The sequence below is a fragment of the Pleurodeles waltl genome, chromosome 1_2 (assembly GCF_031143425.1).
Source record: "Pleurodeles waltl isolate 20211129_DDA chromosome 1_2, aPleWal1.hap1.20221129, whole genome shotgun sequence".
Classification (NCBI taxonomy): Eukaryota; Metazoa; Chordata; class Amphibia; order Caudata; family Salamandridae; genus Pleurodeles; species Pleurodeles waltl.
The window spans coordinates 1,028,558,333-1,028,578,853 of record NC_090437.1 but is presented as its reverse complement, the minus strand read 5'-3'; positions in this window follow the sequence as shown (position 1 = coordinate 1,028,578,853).

The following is a 20,521-nucleotide window of genomic DNA, read 5'->3' as shown; positions in this document are numbered from 1 at the left end:
TGTCGTGGGGCCCCTGGGGGCCCCTGCAGTGCCCATGCCATGCCCGTAACAGGGCCCCACAAAGATTTTCAGTGTCTGCCATGCAGACACTGAAAATCGCGACGGGTGCAACTGCACCCGTCGCACCCCTTCCACTCCGCCGGCTCCATTCGGAGCCGGCATCCTCATGGAAGGGTGTTTCCCGCTGGGCTGGCGGGCGGCCTTCTGGCGGTCGCCCGCCAGCCCAGCGGGAAACCCAGAATACCCGCGGCGGTCTTTTGACCGCGCAGCGGTATTCTGGCGGTTCCAGCCAGGCCGGCGGCTTCCGCCGCCGGCCGGGGTCAGAATGACCCCCATAATAATTTCAACGTCCAGCTCACTGATTGTCTTTTTAGGAATGAAAGTCACTTTTAATCTTACACTAGTACTTAATATTACACCATTCAATCCAACATACACATTAGTGATCCTGGTCAATGCTATCTGGGATGACTTTAGATGGCTTGACCCTAGAAACAAGAATAAGGCTGAGGTGCACATTACTGATGCCTCATTAGTCAAATGTGTTATCAGTTAATTAATTTTCTAGAGTTCTTGCCACTGGGTGTAGGAATTCAGTTCTTAGTGCCATGCGCTCGACTACTGTGGACTCAACAGTGTGATTCAATCACAGGCAGCGGCTAGCGGCATTCACGTTTTCCTGTCTTCCATGACTCCTGGACTGATTAACTGTACTGCAGTGATCTAATTACTCATGCATGCATTTGACCTGCAGTGGCTATTTTGTCCAGCTGGTGAAGCTGAGGCAGCCTTCACTATGCCTATACAAGTGTGCTGTAGAGCCACTTTAGTCATGTCTCTGGGCACGTTATTGTAGCAACTGGGCATGCTGCTTCTGCCATTTAGCCTAGTGACATTTTATTCTGCTTCATTTTATTATTTTAGAATTAGCCACATTCATAGTGGTGTTTATTTTATTTATCTAGTTGTCCTTTCACCTAGGGAAGCATCACATTTCTTAGCACAATATTCTTTCACCCTGTGCTTTCCTCAAGGCTGTAGCGAAATAGGATTGTCAACACAAGTGGTATGTTGCGTCTCTAACATTCAAAGAAACACACATATTTTTATGTGGGGCTATTTTCTTAGAACATCTGTTGTTTTAATATAAAAACATTTCCCTGACAATGCACATTATAGGGAGGTTCCAGCCATATGACCACGACCGCATGCTGTCTGACTTCGTTACAGCTGCTTGCTGAGACCACCGGTTCCCTGGCCCACATGGGGATGGTGGCTCTACAGATAACAGGCCTCTTCATCACTGTCAAACTCTGTATGGGGGATGATATCTTCCCGGGGGAAATCCTGAAGTGTGGATTAGGTATTAACCTGCTGTGCTCTAACATAGCTTAGGTCGGAATTGCATAGATTGTGCATAGTGACAGTATGGTGGGACGTTTCCTGTGTCTCACTTTTCTTGTCACCATTTTGCTTCTAGTATGTGTCATCATTCTAATTATTGCATTTCATGCCATTTTGTCTAAGATGCAGCTGATTCAATTAATCTTATAGAACCATTTCCTGCCTCTATTTGTATTTGCATGTGTGAGACTAATGAACTGAGAGAATAATATGAGATCTGATCCACCCTGATTTCCCTGAAAAGACATACTGTCATGTGCCGGGTTGCCACACATGGTCCCTGCTCTTGGTCAGAGATGAGGTGCTGCTAGATGGCCGGAAATGGATTGGATTGACAATTGTCACAAGGTGTTGGATTGGACTCAGTTCCCCACAATTCAGGTGATGCTGCTGCACAAATCCAGCAGCCTCATTGGTAGAATGAGAGCCAACGTGACATGGTGCCACCAATGTTTTGTCAGGCACTGATATTTGGATCCTCCTGAGTATCTCTGTCTCACTACGTGCTAAAGGCACCTCAATACTCTATACGGAGACCATGGTATAGAGGGTTTCCTCCTCAGCTAGGTAGGTAGTATCTATTAGATGCTGTAGGTTGTTCAAGCTTGAACTTTAAAATGATCAATCCCCATTTGGTGTCCCTATCTCTGAACAGGTGAACCTGCAACAAGTGGTAATTGCAGTAAACATGCAACCTCTCCTCACTGCTCATTTGCTAGCCAATGGCCTTACAGCTCAGGGGGGTCCTGTAACATTTGTAGTTGAGGCTCATTCAGCCTATAGAAGAGAAACATTCTATTCTTGGGTCACCTTTCCAGCAGTTGATGGGAACACTAATACATTTCAGCATTATACACTTGCTTATACACCTGCACAATACAGACCTTACGCATATTTAGAGGTACCTCTACCATTTCAAGACCATTATAAGTGGATTGATGGCACCCTACCCCACACAATACTACACTTTAGGCGAGGTCCTCTGAGCAATGATGGTGAAACCTGGCCTTTATTGGCCAGATAACAGCACATCCTAATGCAGGCACATTGGCAGTAGCTCAGGTTTGCCGCTTATACGTTGAACTTGCAGCGACATATAGACTATTAGTACCTTTTCTAATGTAAACATTAAATACTAACCCAGTACGAGCTGCCCCAGGGCAACCATCTGCAGTCACACCAGGCATTAACCCTGCAACTGTACATTAGATTATGGGTAAGGTACCTTCCAAATGGGAAGAAATTTCATTTTGGTTAACTCAAAAAATAAAAACAGTAGTTCCCCACATGGGACCTCAAGATAAACAAACAATTCTCACTACGTGCTTGCCATTTGGGAGCAGATAACTGCAGTACTTGGGGCATGGCATTTGCCACGCTCTATACTACTGCACACTGTACCCCAACACTTACTAATCTTCCAAAAGTGTTAAAACAAGTTCAAGATGAATACGAGGCTGCCACTGCCCTGGATTTGTGGATGCAATTAATGGGCAATTTAGCTGCTGTATATTTAATAGTATTAAGCAATCTTAAAGGGGAAGCAGTAACACTAGTAGTGCACATATGGCTACTGGATGTTCCTGTACAGGATCAGGAACGTGAGCTGCAAAAGATTATCACCAAGACCTACTCTGGTATTGGTCAGGATAATCTTAGAGCCAGACCTAGTAAACTATAATTGCAGGGTAAACCCAATAAGGATTCTACCAAGCAAGCAACCAAGTGTCCTAAAAAAAATCACTGTGTTAAGCAAATACCTAAAACAGAAAGGGGAGAATCTCCATATTTGAAGACCCCTCAAAACTGTTATCATCTTAGAAACATAGATAATATAAAAACCCTGATAGATATCAATAAACTGATACATGCCAATCTCATTTTTTTCAGGACTGACCGGATAAACACAGTGAGAGAGGTGGGCGGTCAGAACAGCAAACGGAGTACGTGAAAAGGAGAATAGAGTCACAATGCTTGTCAGAAGTTTCTCTTAAGAAAGAAGAGAAACTTCCCCAACAAAAACCTCAATTCAAAAAGAAGAAGGTGGCTGCGATGTCTATACGAAATGCCACTCAGGATGAAAGGTTAACTAAAGAACAGGAAGTGGGCACTGGCCCTGCTAGACAGCGTGGCAGAGGTCACAAGAGTTCACTGGAATCGCCAAGTGCATCTGGAGGTGAAAGCAACTTTTTACAAGTCGTGACTTTGGACATAAGGGCCTCCACCCCTGATAGGGTGTATAAACTAAAAATACAATTAGAAGGAGACATTCAGGGCACAATAGACGCTATCTTTTGGGATCACATAGTAACCATTTATGATATTCTACTGGCCAAAAAAGATTGGCCACCAGAATTTGCCCGTAATCACCCATATTTGGAAGAGGTAATTGAACCCTCTTTCTCGCCACTTGATCCAAGAGAGTTCAGGGAGACTTGAGCTATTTATTGGCCGTTGGCAAAGGCACCTGTTTTATATCGTAATCATGTATGGTGGGATAAAGACTCTCCCTACCATATAATACCAATCAGAGCCTGACCACAACCTCAACCCCAATACCCAATAGAGCATGAAGCTAGAGCACCCATGAGGGAAATCCTCACACAGCCAGAGTACAAGGGTATAATTGAACCCTCAGCAATGAACAACCTGTTGCTCCCCATAGCTAAACCGGACCGTTCTTATAGAATAGTCTTAGACTACAAACATTTAAATAGTCACACAAGCACATTTGCCATTCAAAATGCACACAGTACAGCACTTTTTAATAGCATAGTGTGCAAAAAATACTAAACAACCTTGGATATTTCCACTGTTTTTTTTCTGCTAAAACATAGCACCTGAAAGTAGGGATTTAACTAGTTTTAGCGCTTTAAGCTCATAGAATATTTTTTTCAGTTTTGCAGACTCACACAAGGGTATAAAAACAGTTCAGGATTGTTTTCAGCTTGTGTTACTTCAAGCTTACACAACAATCTCACACAACATTGACCCTGAGGCATTGTCATATGTAGATGTAATCTACCTTAAATATGATGATCTCATTCAGCATGTAAGACGGGTGAACTGCGTTGTTGTGGGATATCCCGAATTAGGCTATAAATGTAATTAACCCCTTGTATGCCACGGACATAATGGTTACGTCCGTGGCGGCGCCTCTCAGGCGCCACGGACGTAACCATTACGTCTGTGTACAGGCCCTTGGGAGAAGCGCTAGCGCTCCCCCTGAGGGCAGCCCCCCAACCCCCTCCAGGTCAAGGTTGGAAGGAGAATTGCTTCCCCTTCCACCCCGCCCTCCCCTCGCCACCCATGACGTTAACGTGCGATTGCGTGCTGACATCATGAAAGGGTGCAAAGACGCGCTGGAAGCCATTTTCTTCCAGTGCGTCAAGAGGAAAGGAGGTAAGTTTTACCTCTGGGCATGGGGGGATCCTTCTGAAAGAGGCATCGGGGAAAGAAAAAGGGTTTTCCTTTCCTTCGATGTCTCTTTTAGCATTCCTGCTGCCCGATCGCAATGAAATCGGGCAGCAGGAATGCCCACTAGACACCAGGGAAATAGTGAGTGTGTGTGCGCATGTGTGTTTATAGTGTGGGAGAGGGACCCCTTGGGCAAGGGTCGCTCTCCTTTGAGGGGCAATGTATTTTCCGTCATTTCTGTCTCGGCCTTTTATTTTGGGGGCAGAAAGCCATTCGAAATCAGGGATTAGTTTTTTTTCCAAATTTTTGGTGTTGGGGGGTGGTTCCTTTGGAAAGGGTTGCCCCCAAGGGGCAAAAAGCACTATTGGCCTATTTTTTTTAGGCCCTTCTGCCCCCAAGGGGGCAGAATCCACTTAGCACCAGGGATCATGTTTGTGTGTTTTGTGTGGGGGGGGGGTGGCCCCTTGGGCAAGGTTCGCCCCCCAAATGGGGCAATATAATCTAGGCCATTTCTGCCTCCCTTGGGAGCAGATTGGCCTATTTTTTTTTAGGCCCTTCTGCCCCCGGGGGGGGGAGAGGGACAGAAACCATGAATACACCAGGGATTTTTTTTTCTTTCTTTTGTTTTGCTTTGTGTTGGGGGGCACCCCCTTGGGTAGGAGTCGCCCCAATGGGCAAAAAGCACTATTGCGCAGTGCAGATCAGCCTATTTTTTTTAGGCCCATCTGCCCCCAAGGGGGGCAGAATCCACTTAGTGCCAGGGATCGTGTGTGTGTGCTTTGTGTTGGGGGGTGGCTCCTTGGGCAAAGGTAACCCCCCAAAGGGGGCAATAAAATCTATGCCATTTCTGCCCCCCTTGGAGTCTGATTGGCCTATTTTTTTTTACGCCCCTCTGGGGCAGAAACCATGAAGACACCAGGGATTTATTATTTTCTTTCTTTTGTTTTTTGTGTTGGGGGGGCACCTCCTTGGGCAAGGGTCGCCCCCCCCCAAGGGGCAAAAAGCACTATTGGGCAGTTCTACCCCCCTTGGGGGCAGATGGGCCTATTTTTTTTAGGCCCATCTGCCCCGATGGGGGTCAGAATCCACTTAGCGCAAGGGATCATGTGTGTGCTTTATGTCGGATGGTGGCCCCTTGGGCAAGGGTCACCCCCCTAAGGGGGATATATAATCTTTGGCATTTCTGCCCCACTTGGGGGCAGGTTGGCCTATTTTTTTTAGGCCCGTCTGCCCCCAAGCAGAGAACACTAGACACCAGGGAACATTTTAAAATGGTTGGTGGTTAGGTGTTTGCCAACTGGCAAAGTATTTGCATTTATGATAATAACAGTTTATTTCTCCTTTTTGTTCTAGTTCAAAGCTTTTGCTTCCTCTGCTGTGGCTTGTTGCAGTTTTGGCAGTGGTTGTCCTGCGGTTTGCGTAGTTGCTTGTTTTAGATAAGTAAATAAATTTACTCCAAAGGAGTATTGTTGCCATGCATGAATGACATGTTTGTAGGTGGTGTACTGAATGCAGTATTGTGTGTGAAATTGTCCTTAGATTTATGTACAATGATTATTTTGTGTTGTCTTATGTCTAATTTGATTTTTTTCTCTTTTTAGTGGTATATCAATGGTGATTGCTGTGGCTGTGCAGAGTAGTTGCTGGTGAGTCAAGCTTTTTCAGGCAAGTGAGCGGTATAGTTTTTGAGTTTATAACTCTTAGTGATAAAGCTACACTTTGTTACTTATCTTACACAGTGCTGGTTGTTGGTGGTGCATTTGTCCAGTTAATTTTTGTGGGAAGGATCATGGCTAGCCATAGGATAACTGCTCAGCAGGTTGTTGGTGTGCTTTTTGAGTCGTCTTCTGACCATGATTATGAGACAGACTCTGCATCTGAGGCAAAGGAGAAAGTGCCAGATTCTGGAAATGAATTTTCTTTCAGAGAGGAATCATCTGATGATGAAGCCACTCTCAGTGCTAATGAAGGGCCTGTTTTAGAGGAGGACACTGATGTGCCAATGGTGCAGCAGCCAGCGGCTGAAAGGCTTCCCATTGGAAGACCTGACACGTGGGTTTCACCCAACATGGAGCAGTCACATTTGCCTCCGTTTACTGGTTACCCAGGGTGTTGAGTTAATACGGAAAACATTTTGCCTGTCAACTTTTTTGAGTTGTTTATGGACAATATATTTTTAGAAGAGATTGTTGAGCAGACTAATTTGTATGCAGAGCAGTATTTGAGGGACAACGCTGACAGACTTACGCCACACTCTAGAGATAGCCGGTGGATTCCCACAAATCTGGAAGAGTTGAAAAAGTTCTTGGGTTTAACTTTTTTGATGGGGTTGATAAGGAAGCCATCACTGTCTTCATATTGGTCTACTAGTCCCTTGATGACAACTGCTATATTTCCTGCAATCACGAGTCATAACCGGTATGAGCTTCTTCTTTGGATGTTGCATTTTGTAGATAATGCTTTAGCCTTGCTACGAGATCACCCTGATTCTGACCATCTTTTTAAGATTAGACCTGTCCTTGATCATTTGGTAGAACGGTTTTCAGAGATCTAAATTCCAAGCAAATAAACATCTGTAGATGAGTCTTTGGTCCTGTTCAAGGGTTGTTTGGTTTTTAGGCAGTACATTCCTACCAAGAGAGCACTGTATGGAATTAAATTGTATATGCTGTCTGAAAGTAGTACAGGATATGTTTATAATTTCTGGGTCTACACTGGTAGGGATTCCAATATTGACCCCCCTGGTTGTCCACCCACTTTTGAAGTTAGTGATAAAATTGTGTGGGAACTTGGAAGTCGACTGTTTAACAAAGGTCACCATTTATATGTAGATAACTTCTACACTGGAGTTCAGTTGTTCAAGGAGTTGTTCACAGTGGACACTGTTTCTTGTGGCACAATCCGCTCTAATCACAAAGACTATCCAAGAGAGCTTGTCTGTGAAAAACTTGATAAGGGACATTGCAGTTCCTTTTGGAATGATGAGCTGCTAGCTCTGAAAATTGTAGACAGGAGGTATGTGTACATGCTAACTACCATCCATGATGAGAGTACTTCACCTGTGGCTGTTTGGGGTCAAGTTACTGAAGTGCGCAAACCTGTGTGCATTTTAGACTATAATAAGCACATGGGTGTGTTGATAGAGTAGATCAGAGGTTTGAACCTTACACTGCTGCTGTCTTATGTTTGGTATAGGAAATTAGCGGTTCACCTGTTCCTCTTGGCAACTTTTAATGCTTTTGTTGTGTTCAAGGATAGTTCTCCAGAGTCAAGAATGACATTTGTGAGAAGCAGTGGTAGAGGATGTGGCTAGATTGAAAGGTCGTCACTTTGCTGAGAACATCCCTCCCACAGCCAAAAAAAACTTTCCTGCTAAGAGATGTAGAATCTGTGCTCGAAGAGCTATCAGGAAGGAGACTAGGATGTACTGCCCTGTTTGTCCTTCAAAGCCTGGACTGTATGTGGGTGGCTGTTTCAGGAGCTACCACACACAGAAGAATTATTGGGAAATACCGTGAGCATAAACTGGTGTTTTATTTTTTCATAAGTTCAGCTTCATGGTTGGCATTACTGTCATGTATTCAGTTAGATCTTTTGTGTTTATAGTTGTGTACTTATTTATAATTATTGGTTTCTTTGTTGTTTAAAAACAAAAAAAAGTGATGGTGGTGTGTGTTGGGTGGCGCTTTGCTGGCGGTGTGCTTGGGGTGGTGCTTGGCTGGTGGTGTGCGTAGGGTGGCGCTTTGCTGGCGGTGTGCATGGGGTGGCGCTTGGCTGGCGGTGTGCGTGGGGTGGCGCTTGGCTAGCGGTGTGCGTGGGGTGGCGATTGGCTGGCGGTGTACATAGGGTGGCGATTGGCTGGCGGTGTGAGTGGGATGGCGCTTTGCTGGCGGTGTGAGTGGGGTGGCTCCTGGCTGTCGGTGTGAGTTGGGTGGCACTTTGCTGGCGGTGTGCATTGGGTGGCGCTTGGCTGGCGGTGTACATATTGACTTGCTGTTGGCTACTGCAACACACTGCCAGGCAAACACCAGTCCACACACTCCCATCGGCTGGCGTCATTGCTGTATCAGGCATAAAGGCGTATGTAAGTGATGGGCCCTTGAGTGTCGCTGTCTGTCACTGCGAGTGTTGTAATGTGCTGGGCCCGTGGCTGGTGGCGTGAATGGTCTTGTGCATGTCATGTATGAAAGGTGTGTGAATGGACTGTAAAGCGGTTGGTGCCTTGTCGTGACGTTACAGCTCACGAGTTGTGAGTCATTGGTTCAGTTTTTTGGCCTTTCAGTTACTAACAGTGCATTTTATTTCTGTGAAATCTCTTGTTAAAAAAATTTTATCTACTGAACCATCACTCACCCTCGTGCCAAATCCAACCAGTATGTGTGGTAAAAATAACAACCTGCTCCGCTGTAATCAGGCGTCGCAGCACACCCGTGACACGCTAGGTGTCTCGGATGGGACCCCGATGATGAAGCATGCCACCAACTTGGTTGGTGGGTGAGGGGTCTTTTAAACATAACCTGAGTGCATTTCTTTTCACAATTTTAGTGTTTGGAACATCACATAAGTATGTGGACACATCAAAATGATCCATTGCAAAACTACCTGTGTTGGGGGGCACCTATGTTTTGGGTCCTGGGTGCGGCCTTCATCTAGGGAAACCTACCAAACCCAGGCATGTTTTAAAACTAGACACCCCAAGGAGTCCAGGGAGGTGACGCTTGCCTGGATCCCCGAACATTTTCTTACCCAGACTCCTCTGCAAACCTCAAAATTTACTTAAAAAGCATATTTTCCTCACTTTTCATTGTAGGATCACTGCTCCGGCACAAATTTCCTACCACCAAGCGTTTCCTCAGTCTCCCAAGTAAAATGATATGCCACTTGTGTGGGTCCCCAAAGCAGAGTCAGTCTAAAAGATGTATAAAAGAAAAATATGTGCTTATGGACTCGCTGTGCTAACCCCTCAATCTCTACAGGTTATTTGCATTTGTTGCAGGCACCTAGGCCTACTCACACAAGTGAGGTACCATTTTTATCGGGAGACTTGGGGGAACGCTGGGTGGAAGGACATTTGTGGCTCCTCTCAGTTTCCAGAAAGTTATGTCACCGAAATGTGAGGAAAAAGTGTTATTTTAGCCAAATTGTGAGGTTTGTATCAATTCTGGGCAACAGAACCTGGTGAGAGCCCCACAAGTCACCCCATCTTGAATTCCCCCAGGTGTCTAGTTTTAAAAAATGCACAGGTTTGGTAGGTTTCCCTAGGTGCCGGCAGAGCAAGAGGCTAAAATCCACAGCTAGGCACTTTGCAAAAAACAGCTCTGTTTTCTTTGGGAAAATGTGATGTGTCCACGTTGTGTTTTGGGGCTTTTCCTCTCGCAGGCACTAGGCCTACACCCACAAGTGAGGTACCATTTTTATCGGTAGACTTGGGAGAGCGCTGGGTGGAACGACATTTGTGGCTTGTCTCAGATTCCAGAACTTTCTGTCACCGAAATGTGAGGAAAAAGTGTTTTTACTTTCTGTCACCGAAATGTGAGGGAAACGTGTTTTTTTAGCCAATATTTTGAGGTTTGCAAAGAATTCTGGGTAACAGAACCTGGTGAGAGCCCCACAAGTCACCCCATCTTGAATTCCCCTAGGTGTCTAGTTTTAAAAAATGGGCAGGTTTGGTAAGTTTCCCTAAGTGCAGGCTGAGCTAAAGGCCAAAATCTACAGCTAGGCACTTTGCAAAAAACAGCTCTGTTTTCTTTGGGAAAATGTGATGTGTCCATGTTGTGTTTTGGGGCATTTCCTGTCACAGGCACTAGGCCTACTCAAACAAGTGAGGTGCCATTTTTATCGGGAGGCTTGGGAGTACCCTGGGTGAAATGACATTTGTGGCTCCTCTCAGATTTCAGAACTTTCTATCACCGAAATGTGAGGGAAAAGTGTTTTTTCAGCCAAATTTGGAGGTTTGCAAAGGTTTCTGGGTAAGAGAACCAGGTGATAGCCCCACAAATCACCCAATCTCGGATTCCTCAAGGTGTCTAGTTTTCAAAAATGCACTGGTTTGGTAGGTTTCCCTAGGTGCTGGCTGAGCTAAAGGCCAAAATCCACAGCTAGGCACTTTGCAAAAAGCAGCTCTGTTTGCTTTGGGAAAATGTGATGTGTCCATATTGTGTTTTGGGGCATTTCCTGTTGCAAGCATTAGGCCTACCCACACAAGTGAGGTACCATTTTTATCAGGAGACTTGGGGGAACGCTGGGTGGAATGTCATTTGTGTCTCCTCTCAGGTTCAAGTACGTTATGTCACCGAAATGTGAGGAAAAAGTGTTTTTTTCACACATTTTGAGGTTTGCAAAGGATTCTGGGTAACAGAACCTGGTGACAGCCCCCAAAGTCACCCCATCTTGGATTCCCGAGTGTCTAGGTTCTAAAAATGTGCAGGTTTGGTAGGTTTCCCTAGATGCCGGCTGAGCTAGAGGCCAAAATCCACAGCTAGGCACTTTGCAAAAAACTGCTCTGTTTTCTTTGGAAAAATGTGATGTGTCCATGTTGTGTTTTGGGGCATTTCCTGTTGCAAGCATTAGACCTACCCACACAAGTGAGGTACCATTTGTATCAGGAGACTTGGGGGAACGCTAGGTGGAATGACATTTGTGGCTCCTCTCAGGTTCCAGAACGTTATATCACCGAAATGTGAGGAAAAAGTGTTTTTTTAGCCAAATTCTGAGGTTTGTAATGCATTCTGCGTAACAGAACCTGGTGAGAGCCCCACAAGTCACCCCATCTTGGATTACCATAGGCGTCTAGTTTCTAAAAATGTCCAAGTTTGGTAGGTTTCCCTAGATGCCGGCTGAGCTAGAGGCCAAAATCCACAGCTAGGCACTTTGCAAAAAACTGCTCTGTTTTCTTTGGAAAAATGTGATGTGTCCATGTTGTGTTTTGGGGCATTTCCTGTCGTGGACACTAGGCATACGCACACAAGTGAGGTACCATTTTTATCGGGAGACTTGGCGCAATGCTGGGTAGGAGGACATTTGTGGCTTCTCTCAGATTCCAGAACGTTATGTCAGCGAAATGTGAGGAAAAAGTGTTTTGTTTTTACACATTTTGAGGTTTGCAAAGGATTCTGGGTAACAGAACCTGGTGAGAGCCCCACAAGTCACCCCATCTTGGATTCCCCTAGGTGTCTACTTTTCACAAATGTGCAGGTTTGGTAGGTTTCCCTTGGTGCCGGCTCAGCTAGAGGCCAAAATCTACAGCTAGGCACTTTGCAAAAAACACGTCAGATTTCAATGTAAAAATGTGATGTGTCCATGTTGCGTTTCCAGTCGCGAGCATTAGGCCTACCCACGTAAGTGAGGTACCATTTTTATCGGGAGACCTGGGGAAATACAGAATAGCAAAACAAGTGTTATTGCCCCTTGTCTTTCTCTTCATTTTTTCCTTCCAAATGTAAGACAGTGTGTAAAAAAGGAGTCTAATTGAAAAATGCCCTGTAATTCACATGCTAGTACGGGGCACACCGGAATTCGGAGATGTGCAAATAACCACTGCTTCTCAACACCTTATCTTGTGCCCATTTTGGAAATACAATGGTTTTCGTGCTACCTATTTTTCACTATTTATATTTCAGCAAATTAATTGCTGCATACCCAGTATGGAATGAAAACCCATTGCAAGGTACAGCTCATTTATTGTCTCTGGGTACCCAGGGTTCTTGATGAACCTACAAGCCCTATATATCCCCGCAACCAGAAGAGTCCAGCAGACATAACGGTATATTGCTTTAAAAAATCTGACATTGCAGGGAAAAGTTACAGAGTAAAACATGAGAAAAATGGCTGATTTTTTCACCTCAATTTCAATATGTTTTTATTTCAGCTGTTTTTTCTGTAGGATCTACACAAATTACCCCTTTCTGAATTCAGAATGTTGTCTACTTTTCAGAAATGTTTAGCTTTCTGAGATCCAGCATTGGTTTCATACCCATTTCTATGCCTAACTGTAAGGAGGCTGAAATTACAAAAAATAGTAAAAATGAGGTATGTCCCAGTAAAATGCCAAAACTGTGTTGAAAAATTGGGTTTTCTGATTCAAGTCTGCCTGTTCCTGAACGATGGGAAGATGATGATTTTAGCACTGCAAACCCTTTGTTGATGCCATTTTCAGGGAAAAACCACAAGCCTTCTTCTGCAGCCTTTTTTTCCAATTGTTTTGAAAAAAACGAAATCTTTGCTGTATTTTGGCTAATTTCTTATTCTCCTTCAGGGAAACCCACAAAGTCTGGGTACCTCTAGAATCCCTAGGATGTTGGAAAAAAAGGACGCAAATTTGGTGTGGGTAGCTTATATGGACAAAAGGCTATGAGGGCCTAAGCACAAACTGCCTCAAACAGCCAAACAAAGGCTTGGCACCTGAGGGGGAAAAGGCCTGGCAGCAAAGGGGTTAAAACAGCAGAAACAATAATAGCCTTCCTTAGTGTCCTATTTTTTGGGATACAAACTATCAGATAAAGGAAGGAGCCCGGTGCACCAATTTTTAGAAATGCACACAATTGCAACCACCAAATACCATCAAAAAGATCCAGTCATTGGTGAGCTTTTTAAACTTTGGCAGAACTTACATTCCAGATTAAGCACAACTCATTAAACCATTGTATGGCTTAATAGATCCTGACTTTTCAAGTAAATATTTGACAGTCAAACACACGGATTCCTAGATCATTGCAGCAAGACATGCTTGCAAATAAACACTTACACACAAGATACAACAAGACATATTTGGTCATCAGTGTAATTGCTGGTGCCATTGGTTTTATCTAGGTAACATTCAATGTGGGTGATACCATCCCTATTGCATATAAATCACATCTCTATTCCACAGCTGCACAACGCTTTGCTCCTACAGAAGAAATTCTGACTGCTGTTCAGATGGCTGTCATTAAAGAGAGACCTCTGGTCCAGGGGAAACGCATTATTGTTGTATCTCTGATCCCATCCCTAGAGGCTGTCATAAAAGCCAGCATTCCTAACACTAAGGCACTACATCCACGTTGGATTCAATGGGCAATGTCTCTGATGGCCACTGATGTTGATTATATTTTTGACCCAATATTACAAACACAAGAATTTCTCCAAAATGAACTAGAATACCCAGTTCTGGAAAACATTTTGCCTATTGAACAATATCAAATAATTATGTATACTGATGGCTCAGGCCAACAAGCAGTAGGCACTAAACATCAATACACCGCTGCCTGTGCTGTTGTGAGTAGCTACATGAAGGATGGTGAATTCCATCCACAACACACCTATACGCAGAACTTAGGAGACTGCACTTCACAATTGGCAGAGCTTAAGTGTCTGTTAATGGCTCTGGAACACATGGATTCAGGACAGTTAACACCAATCATCTGTGATTCGTATTACTCTGTCCATTCCTTCAATGAATACTTGCATTACTGGCGACAGAATGGGTTCAGCGATTCTAAAGGCAGCACCACCAAACACAAAATATTGTGGGTAGAGGAAACTCTATCCAATGTCCATGTAGTTCATACAGTGGGACACTAACGTGTTGGAATACACTTTACAGGCAATACCTTGGCTGATGAAGCGGCCAAGTTAGCAGTAGGACAGCTTCTATTGATGCAGTAACTCATTCAAGGATGAGGTTGAATGATGAAACACTTGCTGCTGTGAAAGCTTTGGCTGAAGGGAAGCCCATGCCAAAGGCATATCCTGGCAAATATTCCTACCACATATCTAGCCTCAATACTGCCCAAGTAACAATACCAGTTGTGGGTGATCATGTGATCCCCAACAAAGATCAAAGACCTGAGTTGATTAAAGCAGCGCATGAGGGATTTGCTTCTGCCCATGCTGATGTGGCAGATACTATTTCACAGTTACATGCACGTTATTGGTAGGCAGGAATATGTGACAGAACAACTAGGTCCTAAACAACTATAGCCTAAACCACTACTGCTAAACAACTCAAAAGTTTCTACAACTAAGTACTGAACAACTACTGTCTAAACAACAATTGTGCCTGAATAACAATTGCCTGAACAACTAACATATATATATATTCTAAACAACTAATAAACCATAAAAAACAAAAAGAAAACCTTACCTTAAAATTAGTTGTTCAGGCAATTGTTATTCAGGCACAATTGTTGTTCAGACAGTAGTTGTTCAGTACTTAGTTGTAGGGACTTTTTAGTGGTTTAGCAGTAGTGGTTCAGGCAAGTAGTGGTTTAGACCTAGTTGTTCAGGATGTTTCCCGTAGGCAGGTCTATACAAACGGACCAAGCAGTATGTCCTTTGTTGTGACATCTGTCAGCAAATAAAAGGGTCCACTGTCAAACACCCACCGCAGACACCCCTCCCAATTTCCGCAAACCCTTACAATGTGTGTACCTGGACTGTTGTGGTCCTTTGACACCTGATGGTGCATACAAATACATCTTAGTTGCTATTGACTCATGCTCCAGATTTCTATGGGTATGGCTGCAACGCTTTGCTGATGCTCGAACTGTTATGAAAGATTTGCAAGTCTTTATCAGCGCATCTGCAGTTGCAGCTTTCCTCTAGGACCAGGGACCCTGCTTTCGCCTCAAGGTCATTCAGGGACACCATGGCTTCATTAGGGGTCCAACTGTATTATTTGTCTCCATATAATTGGAAGGGAAACAATGTTGTGGAGCAAACAAATGGGACTTAAAGCAATCCTTAACAGTTAGAGTATTAGACACGGGCGGTAGTTGACATAATCACCTGTATGGAGTCCAGAGAGCACTTAATGATCTGCCCAGATGGTCCCTGGGAGGGAGTACCCCATATGGATGGCTGTTCGGAACGCAAATGTATGTTTCAGATCTTGATGGTCCTGGTGCGGAGGAGGCAGATACACCTTTTGACATAAATTAACCTGCCACTGACTTGCAGGACTAACAACAGTTCCGTGATGACAACGCATTTGCCAGTGCTGCATCCTTGGGAATAAGGGATGCACCAATAACACCTACTGTCTGGATTCCAAAAGTTGGGGATCTAGTGCAGGAAAAGATTGCTGTGAAAAAGGAGTTTGGCCCTTCTTATAGTACACCGGTTCCAGTCCTGGAAATACACGGTTCCAGAACTGTTAATCTACTACCGCTGCCTGGTTCTAAAGAAAACCGCTTTGTCTCCATCAACAATGTCAAGCTACACCATATGGCTGATCCTGCACAGCAGACCTAGAGGACTCCTGGGTAGTACTCGACTCCCTCTCACTACAAACCAGGATGTTCCTCCACAAGTTTTCAACAGCAACGCTGACACGGCTCTGAGCTTTGGGGGGGGTAGAAAATTATCTTTCATTAGTCTTATTAACTTCTTCTATGACAAGCAATGTCAACAATATTGAGCTTTTTTATTCAAATTCAACCCAAAAGGATGGAATTGTCTACAATGAACCACCAAGGGAGACGTTTGCCAGTTCTCCTCTTCCAAACACAGTTCCAGTTTTTGCTAGAACTGTTTCTGGATATTTTTTCCGATGTCAATTACTCTTTTTCCGACTCATCTGCCTCTTCTGCAACAAGACTGTCAAGAGCACGTAAGCTGAAAATTAACTTTTTGATTCTTCCATGGAAGTATCTGTGGTTCTTATTAACTGTACGTGTCTTAGGGCCAGATGTACGAAAGTTGGGAATTGCGACTTGCAATTTGCGAGTCGGAGTGACTCGCAAATTGCAAGTCGCAATTCCCAATGCAGTACGGTGTCTCAGACACCGACTGCAACTCGCTATGGGGTCGCAATGACCCACCTCATGAATATTCATGAGGTGGGTCGCAAATTGCGGCCCCATAGCGAGTATGGGCACTCGCTAACATGGAGGCCTGCTGACATCAGCAGACCTCCATGTTCGCGACCTGCTTCTAAATAAAGCAGTTTTTTTTTTTTGAAGTGTAGCCCGTTTTCCTGACAGGAAAACGAGCTGCACTGCAAAAAAAACGAAACCTTTTGTTTCGGTATTTTTTCAGGGCAGGGAGTGGTCCCTTGGACCACTCCCTGCCCTGAAAAAATATTTTGGGGTCCAGTCACAAACTGGAAGGGGTCCCATGGGGACCCCTTCCAATTTGCGAGTGGGTTACCATCCACTTGAAGTGGATGGTAACTGCGATGCCATTTGCGACCGCGTACGCGGTCGCAAATGGTATTGCATCCCACAGCGACTCGCAAATAGGAAGGGAACACCCCTTCCTATTTGCGAGTCAGAAATGCATATTGCAAGTCGGTAACGACTCGCAATATGCATTTCTGCATGCCAAACCCACGTTTGCGACTCGCAAACGCCGATTTTCGCCGTTTGCGACTCGCAAACGGGTTGCTACATCTGGCCCTTACTTCTTTGGATTGGGTTTGTCATTGTCTTCTTCTAATTGATACATGGTCATTACTTTCCTGAACGCTCTTGGCGTTGAACTGGTGGATGAGGTCCTAAAACAAAATGTTTACTCTCATAAGGTCCGCAGAGACTTGTTCCTAGTGAACATTTCAGCTATCCTAATTTCTGGTGGGATTGTTTGAGATAAAGTATCTTTTGATATATAAAGCCTGACAAAGGGCTTTTCAAATTCCATATGTATTTAAACTTTCATTGAATTATGTAATTACACCCTTTGTTTCTGACGATTGGGATGTAAAAAACAGTTGAGTCAATGTTATCTGAATTAGAATATTTTACTGTATTTGAAAGTGAAGATGTTTATCAATCGTAAAAAAATTATGCAGATATGTTCTGTTATAATGGACATCATTACATTCACAGAGCAAGTACCCAAAAGACTATTTTTAATTACACACAATGGGAACATTGTCCAACTCCGCCAATGGTGAGCTCAAAAGCATACTTTGAAAAGTTTGCATATTTTCCCTGGGCACAATGTTAAAAATGCTGAGTCGTATTATTTTAAATTGCCAACAATGGAAATGTACCACATCTTATTAACTGATACAACATTGATTTACACTGATTCTTTTGTTTCCCAGTTGGCTATAGAAGGCTATGAATATTGGGTGAAGTTGATTGACTCAAAAAGTGTATGGGGAACTAAAAATTGGCAAATAAGGGGGAAGGAAGATTTATTTGGGGCATGCCTGATACCAAGAATTAAGGATTTGAATCTGCCCAGTATCCCTGCCCCTGCTAAATTTTATAAATGACAGAAATATATGAATGCAACTGAAGATGAGCTCAATGAGTGGGTCCAAAATGGAACACTTAACACATTACTTTCATATCCTGGCAGGTGGTTATTGTAGCCAGTGGACACTAATGATTGTCATGCAAGTTGCAAACTCCACAGGGGGTTTTAGAACTAATAGACCAGACCCTCGCAATCAGGTATTGTAACAAAATACAGTGTAAGAAAATTATGCCAGCAATGGTTAAAAAGTTCCTCACTAGATGTTGTTTAAGAACACCTCAGTCTTCTGTCTAATATCCCAGACTTGCAGGATTATCTGTTAGGCCCCAAAATACAAGGTAAAAAGCACTTCTTATATGCAGTTTATAATGAAATTTAGAAAGTTTCTCAACAAGAAGCTGCTGCCTGGTTATGACAAATAAAGCAGGAAAATTTACAGAAAGCATTAGCCATTGTATATAATGGGATTGAAACCTTGCCCGACCGCAGATACACCTTAAACAACATTGTTTCATCTGAAAAAAACATTGTACAAAGTGATATGTCATTTTAACATCATGGACAGAGACAGCTAAGGTCCATTATGCAGCTGGGTTGGACACTACAAACTTTGAAATCTGGTATCGTTCCCTGGCAACATGTCAGTGCGAGGGTCATATTTTCAGCATTTATTTTGACATGACAGCAACAAATAATGGCCAAGAAGAAAGCGGCTTATGTTATGTTAAACATTGAGAAATAAGAAAAGTTGCATTTTACGGTCCCTGAAAAACCATCTGCTGAATGGTTAATACACAGGGTTATAAATCTGCCTATTTCAACACTGCAATTTACATCCTGTATTGAAACACATTCCAGTAGGCAGATATGAGAAGCTAGGAGATAGTTACATTCATGGATGTGGGAGCTTGCACAAATGTCTCAATGGCATGAAAATGGTCTTTCTTAGCGGCAGTGAATACAAGACTTCTGTGAGCCATTCAATGGTTTGTAGGGAGCTGTCCTTGCAGGTGGCGTGTAACGCTTTGGCAGTGAATTTGGCTTGTTATCTGAAGGGGGTTCCAGTCCCCTTGATTAGACCTGCATTCCAGTTGATCCCTAATGAAAGCTATGTGCTTCTTAACGGTGTGAGCTGTTGTTGGTTGTGAGCCGGAATTGCTTACGTCGTTTCGGTCTCCCAGATTGTCACCTGTTGCAGGAATGTTCTTTTTCCCTTACACAACATGCGATAGTAGCAGATGTTTGGCCTCACATTGCTACTTCAAATGTGAATTTTGACAAGTTGAGCATACTAAAGGCTTTATTGTTTCAAAAGCATGTGGCAATGACATTTGCACTCGAGACCTATGCACTCCGGGTAGCGAGGTCATCTGCAGAAATACAGTCCCTTTTAAATACAAACTTTCTGAGACACTTTGGTGAACCCGTGGGACGATGTTTTTACGCATCTAGCACTACTGGGATTGTACATTTCTTTAAGGATGTTGGTTCTGGTTTCATAAACACCTTCTCTATATTTGGCTTAATGCCTTCAGCTACACACTCGATATTTTCAAGTATTTTGGTGGATTTCAAATTACTTTGGCTATAATAGGGGCATCTTGCTGTTGCTATTTTTTATTTGCAATGGCTGTCCCATCGCAACAAGGTGGACTGATGGCGCTTCCATCAGCGCAACTGTGCAATGAACGCATGATGCAGTATTTCGGAGCACCACTCCTTAACGAATTGGAGTGCAACTGGTCTCTGTCATTCAGATCGTTTTTGGAATGTGTGCAGCCCATGTTTCGATGCCTCTGGTGCCTTTTCGAATTTGCACTGAAGGTTTGTCTTTCTACGTGGAGCTTACTTTCATTGGACGCTAATTTGTTGATGTTCTTGCTCAGGGTTCATTATCAGACATGCGCGTTGTGGGTGCATTTGATACGGAAAGCAGTCTATGAGCTGCCCTTCATGGACCATGCAGCTCTTGACTCAACATCGGGCACAACACGGAATGCTGCTGCCTCAGCTGGAGCTCAGGCTTTAGCACGAGTGCTCTTTGGTTTTCCTTGGCACCGATTTGATCATATTACCACCTGCTGAAGTGGAATGTTTCCATGCCTCAATTGTCCAGGCTATAATTGGAGGTTTTCAAAATGATACTGACTTTTAAAATTTGGTTTGATTAGCACCACTGCTAAGCTTCTAAATTAATCTCTTCCACAATTTCTTTTATATTCCCCTGCTCAAGTGTGTTTTAGCTTGTCATTATTGATGTTAGGCTGCTTTACCACTTCTGAACCAACAACAGGAGGGTGTTGTAGAGCCATTTTACTGATGTCTCTGGGCATGTTATTTTAGCAACTAGGCATGCTGCTTGTGGTCTTTAGCCTAGTGACATTTTATTCTGCTTCATTTTATTATTTTAGAATCAGCCACATTTGTGGTGGTGTTTTTTCTTCTTTATCTAGTTGTCCTTTTGTCTAGGAAAGCATCACATTTCTTAACACAACATTCTTTCAGTCTGTGCTTTCCT